Below are 14,062 nucleotides of genomic sequence, written 5' to 3' on the forward strand. Positions count from 1 at the left end.
TTGCCTCCAATGCACTGCTAATTAAAACTAACACCTTATCCTCTGTATGATCCTCCCAGAAAATGAGTCAAGGAAAAAAATCATGGAGTTCAGGAACCTGCATTTTTTTAAATATTCAGATTTTATGAACCACAAGGCCATCTCAGGGAGTGTTTCAGCATCTCTTTCTCTTTTGTCCTCACTAGCAGCAATGTCAATGTGAGGTCCAACACAGTAGTTGTATAACCATCTTACAGATTTCTCCTTGTATCTAATTACACAGACTGTTCTGTAACAGCACTTAAATACTCTTCTGTAACAGCACTTGAAAATACTGTCTTTAATAAATTATATTTTCCAAAAAAGTTTTACTGATGAACTAAATGATAAAATTAATATTACTCTTAATTTTAATAGTACGTCCTTTGAATTATTATTTCTTTTCAATAGATTCCACAAATATTCTGAAGTATTCACCTCAGATAAACTTATTTTAATTTATATTGTCTCTGTAAAGTTTACATACATCCATGAATAGCATTAACATTGAAGAATGTCCTGTATCAAATCATAATTAAAGGCTAGAAAATATTCTATTACTTCTAACATATCTCAATAACTGATAAAGTTGCACTGATAAATGATTGCACTCTATTTTAAAAAATCCTTAGAGATGGAATTTCCTTCTACTGTTGAATGGTTTTCTAGTTCAAAACATCTTTTTTTTTCGCAGTGGGAAAAGTTCGAAATTCTTACGGTTTGAAAAAAATAAGCACAAGTGATAAACACTACCCTGTTCCAAATCCAATTCCTCCAAAAAAAGATATCTTTAAAATACTTTCAGGTTTTTGAAACCATAATACAACACATTTTGGAAAATTACACTTTACAACAAAATAAAACTGTGAAAGATCCCTGCAACACGGGAATTTCATGTTTCAGCAGGATCCTTTACTTCCCTGGCAGAATTATGGAGCACGCAGCAGGAGCTAAATGCAGCATTAGCTGTGATCGTTGTAACGGGAAGTGCTGATAGAAATTTGCAATGATTCATTCTACTCCAACCCTCTCTTCCCCTTGTTAAAAAGTGTGACAAATGAGAAGCCCAGACTTTCTACTGAAGAGGTAATGATGGCTACACGCAGATGAGGATTTATTATCCTACCCTTGGTTTTCCTTTAAAGAGACATCTTTAATGTATGTTTCTTCCTGGGCATCCCACTGACACCTAATCTGTAGTTTTAACAGTCTAAACAAGCAACTACTTTATTAATATTAACAAGACATTTCAATATTTGCAGTACATAGCAAGACTAAGGGTAAGTGAAACGATGGGTAGCTCAGTATCCAGATACTAAATCTAAGTGACAGAAAATACATTATAAATGAGTACAAAGAGATGTTGAAGCTCAAAGAAATCCAGAAGAGAGAGGTGGAAGGAATATCTTTTGACTATGCTACAGGGCATCCTGCTTTCTAGATATACTCAGGTCTGCTCTAGTATTTGGTGAGAAGTGTATTTTAGCTGTACTTTTACCATACATATATAATTTTAATTTTATATTAATACATTGACATGCAGAAGTTTGTAACATTTTACAGCTATTATATCAATAAATGTCACTGGTCTGGAGCTGCACTTTTCTATTCAAGTGTGCTAATGCTCAGTCAGAACTGAGAGTCAAAGTAGATCAAAACCCAGTGCCAGCTTTCTTTACATAAACGCAAACAAGCAATCATTTACACCTAATCACCCTAAGGTGCCTTACATTAATAAAAGAAACTGATTTTTCAAGTTTCATCACAGAAGTCCATTTTTCCAAGGTCACCCCAAGAACACTGAACAAGTCTCATAGAAAATGGCAAATATTTTGACCTGAAAGTAGATGGTTAAATTCTATTTACCAGACATATGATGAAACCCACTCATAACCATAACAAGGACACAACACAGCTCCTATATTCCACAGTGAAAACACTCATGCTGCTTTACTTACTGTGGACGTGAAGTTCAGTCTCTTCCATCCAGAAGTCTCTACTCATCCTGACCCCAGCCCAAAGTCCAGATGTTTTGAGTCAGTCAGTAGGATATATTTTAAAGCCCAGGAGCCTGGCACCAGTTCTGCTACAATCAAAGGCTGGACTTCAGCTGCCTGAACCCACAGTGCCTCCTCCTCCTCCCACCTTCCCAGAGGACACAGCAGCCTCCCATTTGAGGGGCTGTGACAAATGAATGGGCTGTGTCCTCTCCTTTCTTACTCTATGGAGCTGCTTGGAAATAAATTCCTTATGATCTATATTCCCTGTATATGTTTAACTTTGTCTTAAACTTGCAAAGAAAGTCTTTGCTTCTTCTCTTATCATTCTACATCACTTGGAATACTCTCTCTTTGGACCCCAACATCAGGGAAACCACTGTTTCCATCTCTTTATTTAATTCATAGTAACATTACTTGTCTAATGAATCAAGAAAGTTGCTGCCTTGACTTTTTTTTTTTTTTAAAGCCAGAGGTACTTTCCCAACAAATTAAAATATAAAGCAAAGTCTTTCACATCTTCTTGTGTTTTTGATTGGAGGGGTTTTTTTGTTTGGTTTGGTTTTGGGTTTTTGTTATATTTGAAGAGAATGTAAACATATCCCTATTTCAGATAAATCAATTAATTCTTCTTCTATAAAGAGATGCATAACATACCCTCATGTTTGGAGCGTGTAGTTCCTTTGTCAACACCTACCACAACACTGGAACTGGATCTCTTTCTATTTTGTGACAGATTTTAATACTGCACAAAAAAGAAAATAATTGTGTTCAGTTTAGCATGATTGCCAGTTTTTAGCACAAAATCAATCATTACATGAACAAAATGAGAAATACACTGAATATGCAACAAATGAAAATTGAATTACATCTTCAGGGAGCATCTGCAGGTACGCAGCCAAATCACTGTGCCTAAACCTGATATTTCAGTAGGATAACTTTTACTCTTTTAATTTTATTATGTTACAGTTTTCACATACCGGTTAAACAACTCTAATTGTAGCATGTTTCTGAACCTCTTGCTTTCAGACAGATCAGAGAGAACAAGTAAGTACTGACAAAAGCTCCTCTGCTCAAACCTGTTCTGCTTCAGAGGATACACATCCATATTAGGGCGACCCTGAACATGAGCTAGTAGGATCAGTGTTTCAGTCAGTATGAACTGTGCCTACAGAGATTCTGAACCAAAGCTTCCTCACATCCTTCAGTCAGACACTGGGTAAAGGAGCTTATTCCACTGTGCAGACATGCCTCTTTTCTCATGCATTTTTTCTTGGTTTTCCTTTTTGTCCTTCACATTTTGGTTTTTTTTTCCAAAGACATTCATCACCAAACCCTCTTTTATATTTCTACTTCTCCCTATCATTTCTTTCCTTGCTGCTGTGCTATACAAAGGGCTAATATGTATTGGTTTCTGCTATTCTCATGTAGGAAATATAGCCACGTGCAACATTTTGATGACTGCACTAAGCTAATTTTGGCATCTAGTAATTATTATCACACAGTGATGTCAGCTGTATATAGAAAATTAACCTGAGGAGAAATTGGATAGCTCAGAAATGGCAATGGGCTACAGTACTACACATACCTAATTAACTGGTTTAAATCTAGTGAAACATATTCACTAGATTGAAGCTAACAACCACATGGAGACTGCTAGAATACAAAAGTCCCAACTTGAGTTCTGGTGCACACAGGCATAAATCATAGAAATTATAATCAGTGTCACAGTTTTGCAGATTTCTTCTTTATTAAAAGAAGTCAGGGCCATTTTGTGGTGCCGAGGGCAAGTGAGGCACAGAGCAGCCCTCCTCCCCCTAAACCAGTTGCCTTATCCCAGCAGCAACTGGGATCTGCCACCACCACGTGCTGGGTGCTGACAGTGGCCACAAGCAGTGTTTGGGGCTCTGCTGACAGCTGAGCCCTGGAGGCAGTAGGGAGTTGGTGCCTAAACCCTCCTCAGCTGGCCAGAGCAAATGTCTCCATGGAGGTCAGTGATGGAGGAGGTTTTTGGCACCCCCTGAGCACCTAATGGGAGCGATCAGTCAGCAAAACTTCCCCCTCCTCAAAGCTGTCTGCCCACATCCAACTATTTTTCTTCGCTCATACTTGTCCCATGTACAGACATCCATGATCAGCTTTCATCCTGCACTAGTTGCTTCATTCTGTGGTGGGCAGTGGACAGATCACCTTTTGAAAAGCTGAGACTTGTGAGATCACTGGAGAAGATTGTTATTTTCTGCTTCCCCTACAAGAGCTTAGAGGGTGCTAACTGTGAGAAAAATTCCTCTTTTAAATTTAGAAAGATGGCATAAACTCATGAAACAAAGGATTTATTCAGTGTGCTGGGTCTTTCTCTCACCGAGTTTCCAGGGAAAAAGACCCTCTGGGTTTAAATTCCATACATTTTATAGTTTCACAAACTCCCACGCTTTTCAGATAAGTTTAATATATTCATTTTTGCCTAAAAAGGTTTCTTTTCTCTGAAAAGAGGCTTTCCCTTCTTTCTGATTGGCTGCAAGGCATCCTCTGTCAAAAATGATGGATCTTCCTTTGTTCTTAGCCCAAAGAGAGAGAAGAAACCCCTATGTACAAAATTTCTACATGGTCCTGAAAGATTTTAATTTTTAGGAACTTTTATATTTCTCTTATCCAGCCCTAAAAGACCCTGACTCCCAGTCCCATTTGGAACTTGGATATCTTACAACTTCACAATTCACCTACGTATAAAAACTCGTATTTTATCTCTCATACTAGCAGAAGGTGGCAAAGTCTACACATGATGCCCAACCTGGAAAGTGTTTCAACAGATAACAACAGCTTGGTATTTTTTATCCCAAGGCTCACAAAAACCCTACTTACCCAGTGCCACACCACATTAAAATATCAGACTCAACCTGACAAAAAGAGCAGGTGGCCCACAATAAATTAGGAAATGCTGATGCTGGTGGGAAAGTAATGACTGAGAAACATTGCCACAGCAGGGCAACGTGCTGCATTAGGGTTAGAGTAAAATATCCTGTAACAATCCATAAGTCCTTTTTCCTAGTAGTTAGAAGACAAATGACCAAAATCTGCCTCTAGAACAACAGTTTACAAAGAAGAGAAACGTTTATTGATCTTCAAAAGGAATTAAAATAAGAAAGGTGTAAGCACCTGAGAGTTGCAATGCTGGATAATTTCTTGATAAATTATGCTAATAAAAAGAAATCTATCCTTTACTTCTTGCCTTCTTTCACTGCCCATTCACAAAATGGACAGAGCAGTAGTGGTATGATGAAGCACGAATTTTTGCTCTACAGTTATCTTTATCCTAGTTTTATTGTAGTCAAACAGATGTCTTCAGTTTTCAAAACTACCATTTTGTCTTCTTTCACAAACAGCAGATCAAATGGAATTACTTTTAACAATGCTTATTTGTACCACAAAATGAGGCATTTATTACTTCCAGTAAATAAAACTGAATCAGCCATTCTGTGACATTTTCTGTAACACATTTATTTTTTCAAAAGAGGGATATTCAAACCTCATTTTAGAAAATCCAGCCATGTACCATAAACCCAAACTTGTTAAAGGGAAAAGGTGAAGGTCAGCTCTCAGTAATTGTTATGGGAAGGATTAGCATCATGCTAAAAAGCCTAGTTTGCTGTTTTCCTGCAAACATTGTTTGCAGCTCAAGGCATCATTTTGAATGAACTGTCTTGTCGCTGGCACAGAGGATAATTATCCCAGTCCCACCCAAAGAACTGAGCTTGAGCCAGCAAGGACAGCTGGAAACGAAACAAATTTCGTGTCGAAACTGAAGATATTGTACTGTGTTTCCAGTAAGATCTTGAGTTTTCAGCCACATTTAAATGCTACAGAGGGTGTCATGTGCCCACAACCTACAAGGAGTGTGTGAGAAGGGTAATACTGAACATTAGTAGCCAGTTAACAGTATAAACATGACTTTGAGAGAAATCTCCTTCAGAGAGACCACGTTGAATGTACTACCTATAATCAATATCCTCCATACCTATGGAACTTGTCAAGCCTGCAAATTTTTTAGATAATGGCTAAGAAAGCTTATGTTCAAGAGCAAAAAGTAAATTACAGTAAAAATAAAGTAATAACCAAAATGAATAGTTTAAAAATAACTGCATCATTATGTAGCTTGATTCTTATGGAAAACTTTTTCCTAGCCTGACACAGTACAGCTTTAGAGCTGAGTTTGTGCAGAAGCAGAGGAAAACAGTAAGTGAAACTCTAATGATTGCTTAGACCAATTCCAGTTCCAAAAGAAGTGATTTTTTTTGGATTTTGTTTTTTTAGCTAACTCATTTTCAACCTAACAACCTTTATTAAGGAAACATTTAAAATGGAATCATTGTGAGGTTTAATTTAGAAACTCATCAAAAGTCAAGCCTGAACATGAAAACTAGATTCACACATCCAACACTTAGCATTTGCAGAGATAGCATCATTTCTTTTCCAATAAAGTTAATTATTTGAATGCAAGAAGTCTTTTCAAAACTCAAAGACAGTATTAAGCCCAGTAATCAACATGTCTTCAAAATTTATCTTTTAGATGATCAACTGTAGACGAACACCATATGATTATGTCATACAAATTTAAAGAGGGTCTCTAAATTCCCAACACACTGAAGATACTGGAAAATACATCTTTTCCACTGAACTGGGCCTTTCAATTACCTCAAGTCTACATATCCTAGAAGATAACCTTGAATTTAAAATAGACTGTTGCCCAATGAGCATGTTGAAAAAGAATATTAAATATTTAGAAGGTCATTTGACATGCTCAGGGAAGTTGCAGAGCAGTAACTGCAACAGATAAGGAAGTTCAGTGGTACTTTAAATTTGGCAAATATTACACCAGAGCATAAGATCAAATTCAAATTTTTAGGCATGTTAAATGATTGCTTCATGGAGGCCCTAATCAGGAAATAAAAGAAGAAACTTCTAACCAGGTCGTGACTAGGAGTAAGATGTGTCTCACAGTTTATGGTTAAAGAGCTGCTTTGCATAAATCAAGCAGACAAAAATAGGTTAGACACCCACATAGGAATAAAAATATTTGCAAAGTCTACTACTGTTTGGTACTGCAAATTGTGAAATGCAGAATAACAAAGAATAAGGAAGTTATCAAAATGTGTAAAGGGCAGTCAAAGAGTAAATTATTGCAGTAGGCTCAAAACTGTTAAAAACCACAATATTAGAGGCATAAGTCATATGCATACTACTTCTAAGAAAATTTATAGAGTTGAGAAAGTCTGTATAAATGTCAAAGTAGGAGAAGGTACTGAAATCGAGAAGTCAGCTTTCAAATAATGAAGATATGTATGTGCAAATGAGGAAGATAGAAGGGATCACAGTCTGTATCAGGTTTTAACAGGCCAAACACCAACTTGCAAAACAACTTAGGTGCCTATTCTGAAAAATCTTCCTTTGCAAGGAAAATATCAGTGATCCATCTCAAGCTGAAACACTGGTAGAAGAATTTATTAAGTTGACAAAATAATGGTTTTCCAGTAACAAATTATACTTGTCATATAGATCAAAGGGAAATTAGGGTTAAACAGTTGATCTGTTATTCATAATAAAGAATTGAATTAGTGAGCATTGGAATAAAATATATAGTGATGGTTCAATACAGTTCTTCTAAATAGAAATATTTCCTTCCAAGTTATGAGGGTCTTCTGAAGGAATGAACAACTATAGTGATAAATCAGATTTGTATATCAGTCACTTGGAATGCCAAAAGGTGTCTCATAGGATCACAAAATGAACACTTAAGAAACCTAGGCATAGGATGATGGCAAAGGTCCTCATATGGTTGGAAAACAGAATTGTGAGGCAAAGTGACCAATTTTCACAGAGCCAGAAATGTCTAATGGGGAGTCATGAGCAACTCTGATGGTGTCTCAATATATCTATAAAGGATACAAAAAGCTGGTTGAACAATGAAGGACATAGTGTGTTGATGATACTAACTTATTCACAGTAGCAAAAATTATGGCTGTTTTCAAAGAACAGAGAAACTCCAGAAGACTCAATGATGGGCCAATGAAATTCATCATAGATAAATAAAAAAATACATCATGTAAGGAAAAAAAAACAATTTCAAATCTACAAATGCACCTAAAGGTTCTGGCCAATTAGGATCATCAGTATGACGATCAACAGAAATTTAAAAACAAAAAAGAAGCCCAAACTGTGTTTGGGAATAATCAGGAAAGAAACAGAAAGCAAATCAGATATTATCATTATGACAATGTAAAAAACTATGTTACACCTTCCTGTCAAATAATCTAAGTATACAGTGTTCCCACATCAAAAAGGGTGCACTGAAAATGTGAAGTTTTAGAGGAGAATGACAATGATTAACAAGGTAATAAATGTTTTCTGTACAAAAAATGTCAAAACAGACTAGGACCCTTCAGCCTGAAAACAAAACAACAGGGGGAGGGGCACATGGCACAAATGCCATGAGTGGAACATGCAGATCAAATGATGACCTTGCTCTCTCCTCATAAAGAGCTACAGTACTTAAAAATTGGTGCACATTTAAAGGAAAAGTCTAGTCCTTTGAAGGGGATAAAACGCAAAGCCTTTCTACTGTCTAGGAAAGCCTCTGACCACAGGCCATGGGATGTTGGTACAGCAGTCCATGAAATGGCATTGCATTTTTGCCATGTTCTGAATATCCACTGCTGGCCTTTGTCAGACAGAAAGACTTTGTCAGAAACAGTCTGACCTGATTTCACTACTGGGAGAATTCACTACTGCCAGACTGAGTGCAATTTTTTACTGTAGTTTCCATGACCGTAGGGGTTTTTTTACACTTAATGTACTCTGAAGAAAGACAGCACCAGATATGGTACCGATATATTTGACTAAATACATCAGAAATGGCTGAAATAGCATTTCATGTCACTTTGCACAATGAGCATAATGTATTTAATAAGAATCTCTTTCTGTAGACTTTTCTTTCTAATCATCCAGGTATGGCCCAATCACTTCAAAAGAGTTGATAGCATCAGACAGATTTCCAGCTGTGTCTTATCTTAAACCAGGAAATAATGTGTAAGCTTGCTCATGGAATAATGAGCAAGCAATTAATAGAACCAGGACACTTTCCAAACAGATCCTGTCTCTCCTCACATGTCAGTGGTGCACTTCAAAAAATTCATGGATATTTTCATCTACTGTTCAATCTCTCTAGGGCATGTCGCATTATGTCACTGTTTTACCTTTGACCAGACAAGCATCATTTTACCCACCAGCTAGACACCCACAGGATGAAGAAGGCAGATCTACCTGTCCTCTACTGGCCCATAGGTGGTCTGGGATATTTTTTAACCAAGGAAATATTTCCTTCTAGAAGACACGTGGTTTGCCTGGTTTCCTGGAGCAAACACTGTACCACATCTCGGGTTTGAAGGTCCCTGAGGAACCAGCTCGTGGTTCAGAATTGCTGTGTTCCTGCTGGGGGTGTGGAGCACCTGGGAGCTCAGCCCCTAACTTTGTTTCCTCCAAAACAGACTTAGTTCATGTGCACCAAAACTGTGAGAGTCAATTAAATTCACAGTAAACAGAAATATTCAGGTGATCCACTCTGAAACATCTGCGTCACACAGTAATAAGAACAAAAAATTTTAACATGTTTCCATATATATGAATGCTTTTGTTGAAGCAGGTCACATTTAAGTGTTAATACTTCTTAGAAAGGGTATAATAATGCTCTAGCCATAAGGAAAAATGTAAAATAAAATTTTTAATAGCAGGTACTTAAGATACTCTTCAATACAGGTAAAAAAAAATCCTAAGAATCTTTACTTGTTTTGTTGGGTTTTTTTCCCTTTAAAAAAATTGTCATGGAACGATGCTAAAAATAACTGAAACAGAAAACAAGTAATTTTTTTTAAGTATTATACAATTATATTTCTACAGCTAGAAAATATATATTACAAATAATGAAGAAAGCACACAACCTTGGGAACTCAGGTGTCAATAATTTAGAATCCAATATCTCTGATCTCTTCTTATCAATTGTACAGTTTCTACACCATAAATCTCCCAGAATAAAAAATAAATGGATGAAAAAAAGAGAAGTCTAGTACTGTCTTAGAAATGTCAGACTTCCTTTTCAATATGAAATACTGAAAGGGTAAGGAACAAAATAACTGATTAAGCTATAAGATCGTACCACTTACCTTTGGGTAACTGCTGATTCTGGTTGTTCTCATGTGATTTAGTAGGTGTGCTGAAGGTCTCACAGAAGAAAAAAAAAAAACAGGATCACTCTATGAAATAATTCTGAAACTATCACTTTTTCTACAATTTCCTCCTAGTTTGCTTTCTATTCCTGCTGCATTTTATGCTTTCTCAATATTTTGGTTGATTTGACCCTTTTGATACCACACCACATTTTAATAAAAAGAGATATATTTCTTGGTGAGAAAATGACAAAACTGTAGCAGCTTCCTACACCAGTTGTTAAAACACAGTTGATGAAACATTCTGCTTGTTGTTTGGTAGCTTAGCTACTTCATCAAGCATTCTGCTTATTTCCCCTCATTACTGGAATTATGCCTTTCAGCTACGGAGACCAAAAACATTAATATATGATTTAGGTAACAAGAATATTAACAGTGTGTGTGAATGAAATACTGACTAGGCTAAAAAGAAAATGGGAAAATAGACTTTTAATGCTGAGCATTCTCATTGCCCTGGAACATCACATGGATCTTACATATGGTTTTAAGGGTATGTGTTTGAAACAAAGGATAAGGCCCCCTTTAAATATATAAATATATATATATATTAGCAGAAGTTGTACACAGCCTTTCCACCTGGAAAATTAGTAAATAAAATAAATAAATGAAAATTCTGCATTTTTGAGTCTCTTGAATGACACAATGATCTTTAGTTTGTGTTACAAACTAGTTTAACAAATACATTCTGATGGGTTTTGCTGACTTGCTGACTGCAACACCCTCAAACCTAAAACAAAACAAAACCCCCCCAAAAGCAATGGTCACTTACATTTGAAAGCATCTGGGAGTATCATTCTGTGATGGACACAAAGAAGACTATATGTCTGAATAAAGAGGTACATAATGAAAATTATTAATATAGGACTTCAACTGTAAGAATAAGAAAACTCAACATGACTTAACCCTTTCAAAGCAAAATATATAAAAAAAAAGTTGTTGACTTAAAATTTAAAAAGTTAGAGCATTTCCTTAAAACTTCAAAATAGATATTTTGCCTTTTCTGATTATTTAATTCTTTTTCCCAAAAGATTAAGAGTAAATTAAGGGACTTCCTTCTTATTGACTTTTGCATTTTACGTTAATAAACCAGTCTCAACAGTGCCAAGCAATAACTTAGAAGAAATTTGTAAGCATTGAAATTTTCAAAGCTTGGATGACTAAAATTTCTCAGAGTTGTCAACACTGCTCCTGCAAAAGGTAACAGTAAAAGAAACTCCCACCATCCTTAATGAGATAAAATTAGGTCAATGCTGGGAGCTTCCACTCCCATGAAGCAAAAAAAAGCATGATATTACTGATATTTTTGTTATAAATCCAAAGCAGAGAAAGGGAACCTGCAATGTTTTTCCTGATATGTTCAGGAATAGAAGAGCAAATGCTGTTTCACTGGCAGAGAGAAAGTTGTGGATGAGGAAATAGAAAGAGTCTAAGTCAGATAAGCAGGGGTATCATAGCTGTGGAGGACCTTAAAAATAAGAAAAAGTGATCTGAATTGGAATTGCTGTGAAATTGGGAGCCAAAGGATGTATTTGAGGAATGTAGGTGACATTATTGAAGAGGCAGTAAAAGTAAATGAGATTAGTACTGAAAGTTGTAGTGCTATTGTGGGTTTGATTGACAGGTAAAGGATGGTGCTGTGCCATCACTGTGAGAAAAAATAAAGAATTTGGAAGGGTAAAGGAGAAAATTAAATTCTGGATGGGTAGACGGATTTTAGGAAAGTAGATGCTGTAAAGGTTATGGGGGGGGGGGGGGGGAAAGCCTGAAAGGATGAGGATAAATTTGTTCTGGGAGTATAATTTTCAGATTACTACACAGCTTGCAAATGTATCCAGTAATCAGACTTAGTGTTACATAGATAGATCGCTCAAGTAAGGCTCGTTGTTGTTGTATCTTCCTTGATTTTGTATCTTCCTTGTGTCTTACTTCTGCTGGGGAGCAGCAGAAGTCTAAAATCTATCCCAGAATAAGCATCCTCCTTTCAAATTGCACTTGGATATCCTGAGAAACAGAGCTTACTCAGGTATGCTGCCTACCTTCCCTCTTAAAACCTTTCCAATAAATCACCTAATTCCAACCACATGAGTCTGGTTGTATCAGAAACATTAAGACTGAGAAAATCAGCTTCTGACCAGAAAAAAAAGAGATCAAATTTGTATCCCCCCAGAATGAGCAACTGTTTGAGTTCTCATTCGTCAGCTGGTCAACCAAACAGCATACCCATTCATTTCAATAAATAGCTCAGTAGTAGCCTGAAAGAAATCACAAAGTATACTTTTTTATCCATCTGGGACCTGAGAAGGTCAAGGTCCTATGGAAGAGCTCAGGGAGTAGAGTCTGGAGCTAAAAGCAATTGCTATTGGCGGGGAAAGAAAGAGAAAACAAAGAAAAATATCTGTTACACTTTTTATGAGCTGTTTCTAATTTTTCAGTGATGATGACTTAGATCAATTACAGATACATCAGGGTTCAGGTTAACTCACTCTACATCCAGCACTTTTGTGTTGTGCACTTCTACTACTTAAAATGTACTCATGTACTACACAAGACAAGATTACATTTAGATATTTATTGCAGGTGTAGCCTAAAAATTCTAGTCCCCTCATACTCACTCTGAGAACCTGTGCAGAAGGTAGGTCCAGTGCCACTGTCTTCATTCTCCCCATACCACCTTGCTGCTCTTTTGTCACCTATTAAAACATCCTATCAAGCAGTTAGGCATAAATGAAGGCAAATCTTAGAAGCTAAGAAAAATGTTACTTTCTGAGCTGGGGTGGCATTGCCAAAATACCCAGATGTGCTGACTAAGCTCTTCTGTAAAAGACCTCTGTAAAGTTCACTAACCTGACTAGTTAAAGTAAATTTTGACAAATGTTAGTTTATATTGCACAGAGGCTAAAGAAGCTTCAAGTTCCCATTCTAGAAAAAGAAACACCAAAATCTGTATAAATCTACCTATTTTTTTTTAAGGTATAAAATACAGTCTTTAAAACAAATTGAATTTTAATTTACTTGCAACATTAACTGATGTTCCATGATAATTGTTTAAATACAAAATATGTACAGTACATTTATATGCCCAATCCTCAGCACATATATTATTCAGTGACTAGGAGCAAAATCCACTGCAGAGTAATGAGTTAAAAATCCAAAGATGAGGAATCAATGCAGTTAAAATGACTGAACATATACTTAATGACATTCTCATGATCTAGATCTGGTATTTGGAGAAACAGAAAAATTCTATAAATTCCTTAATAGAGTTTAAGATATTTACAGATCAATAAATGATGAGTACACTTCCATTTCAGCTAAGCAGATACTTATTTCCAGTTAGAAACAAAGATTAGCGTTGTGGAATGAACTTTGTTTCTTTTATGCATTCAGCTGCATACTTACACTAAAACAAACAATCTGTGACCTCACTGATTTTGTTGAGACTTGGCAAAGTAAACTCTGATTTATACTTAGGTTCTAATGAAGCTAACCAGATATTGTTATTCCTGTGGCAGGCATGTGCAAAGACATTCTCTCGTGTTCCCAAAATCCCCTCCTGCACCATGTACCAATACAACACTCAGCTTGCTATTTTAGAGGTATTCCTTGCTGGTGGGAAAAGTATTTATAGGTGGAAGAAGGTTAATGAAGATAAGGCTGGAACTCTTTTAGCCCTCATGTGTTACACATTTTTGGAGCTGTTAAGGAGGGAATAGGATTAACATTCATGTCATTGCAGGTTTCAGGAATCAGATAACATCTTTAAAGGTTTTA

Source organism: Corapipo altera, unplaced genomic scaffold (assembly GCF_003945725.1).
Source record: "Corapipo altera isolate COAL_440 unplaced genomic scaffold, ASM394572v1 74, whole genome shotgun sequence".
Taxonomy (NCBI): Eukaryota; Metazoa; Chordata; class Aves; order Passeriformes; family Pipridae; genus Corapipo; species Corapipo altera.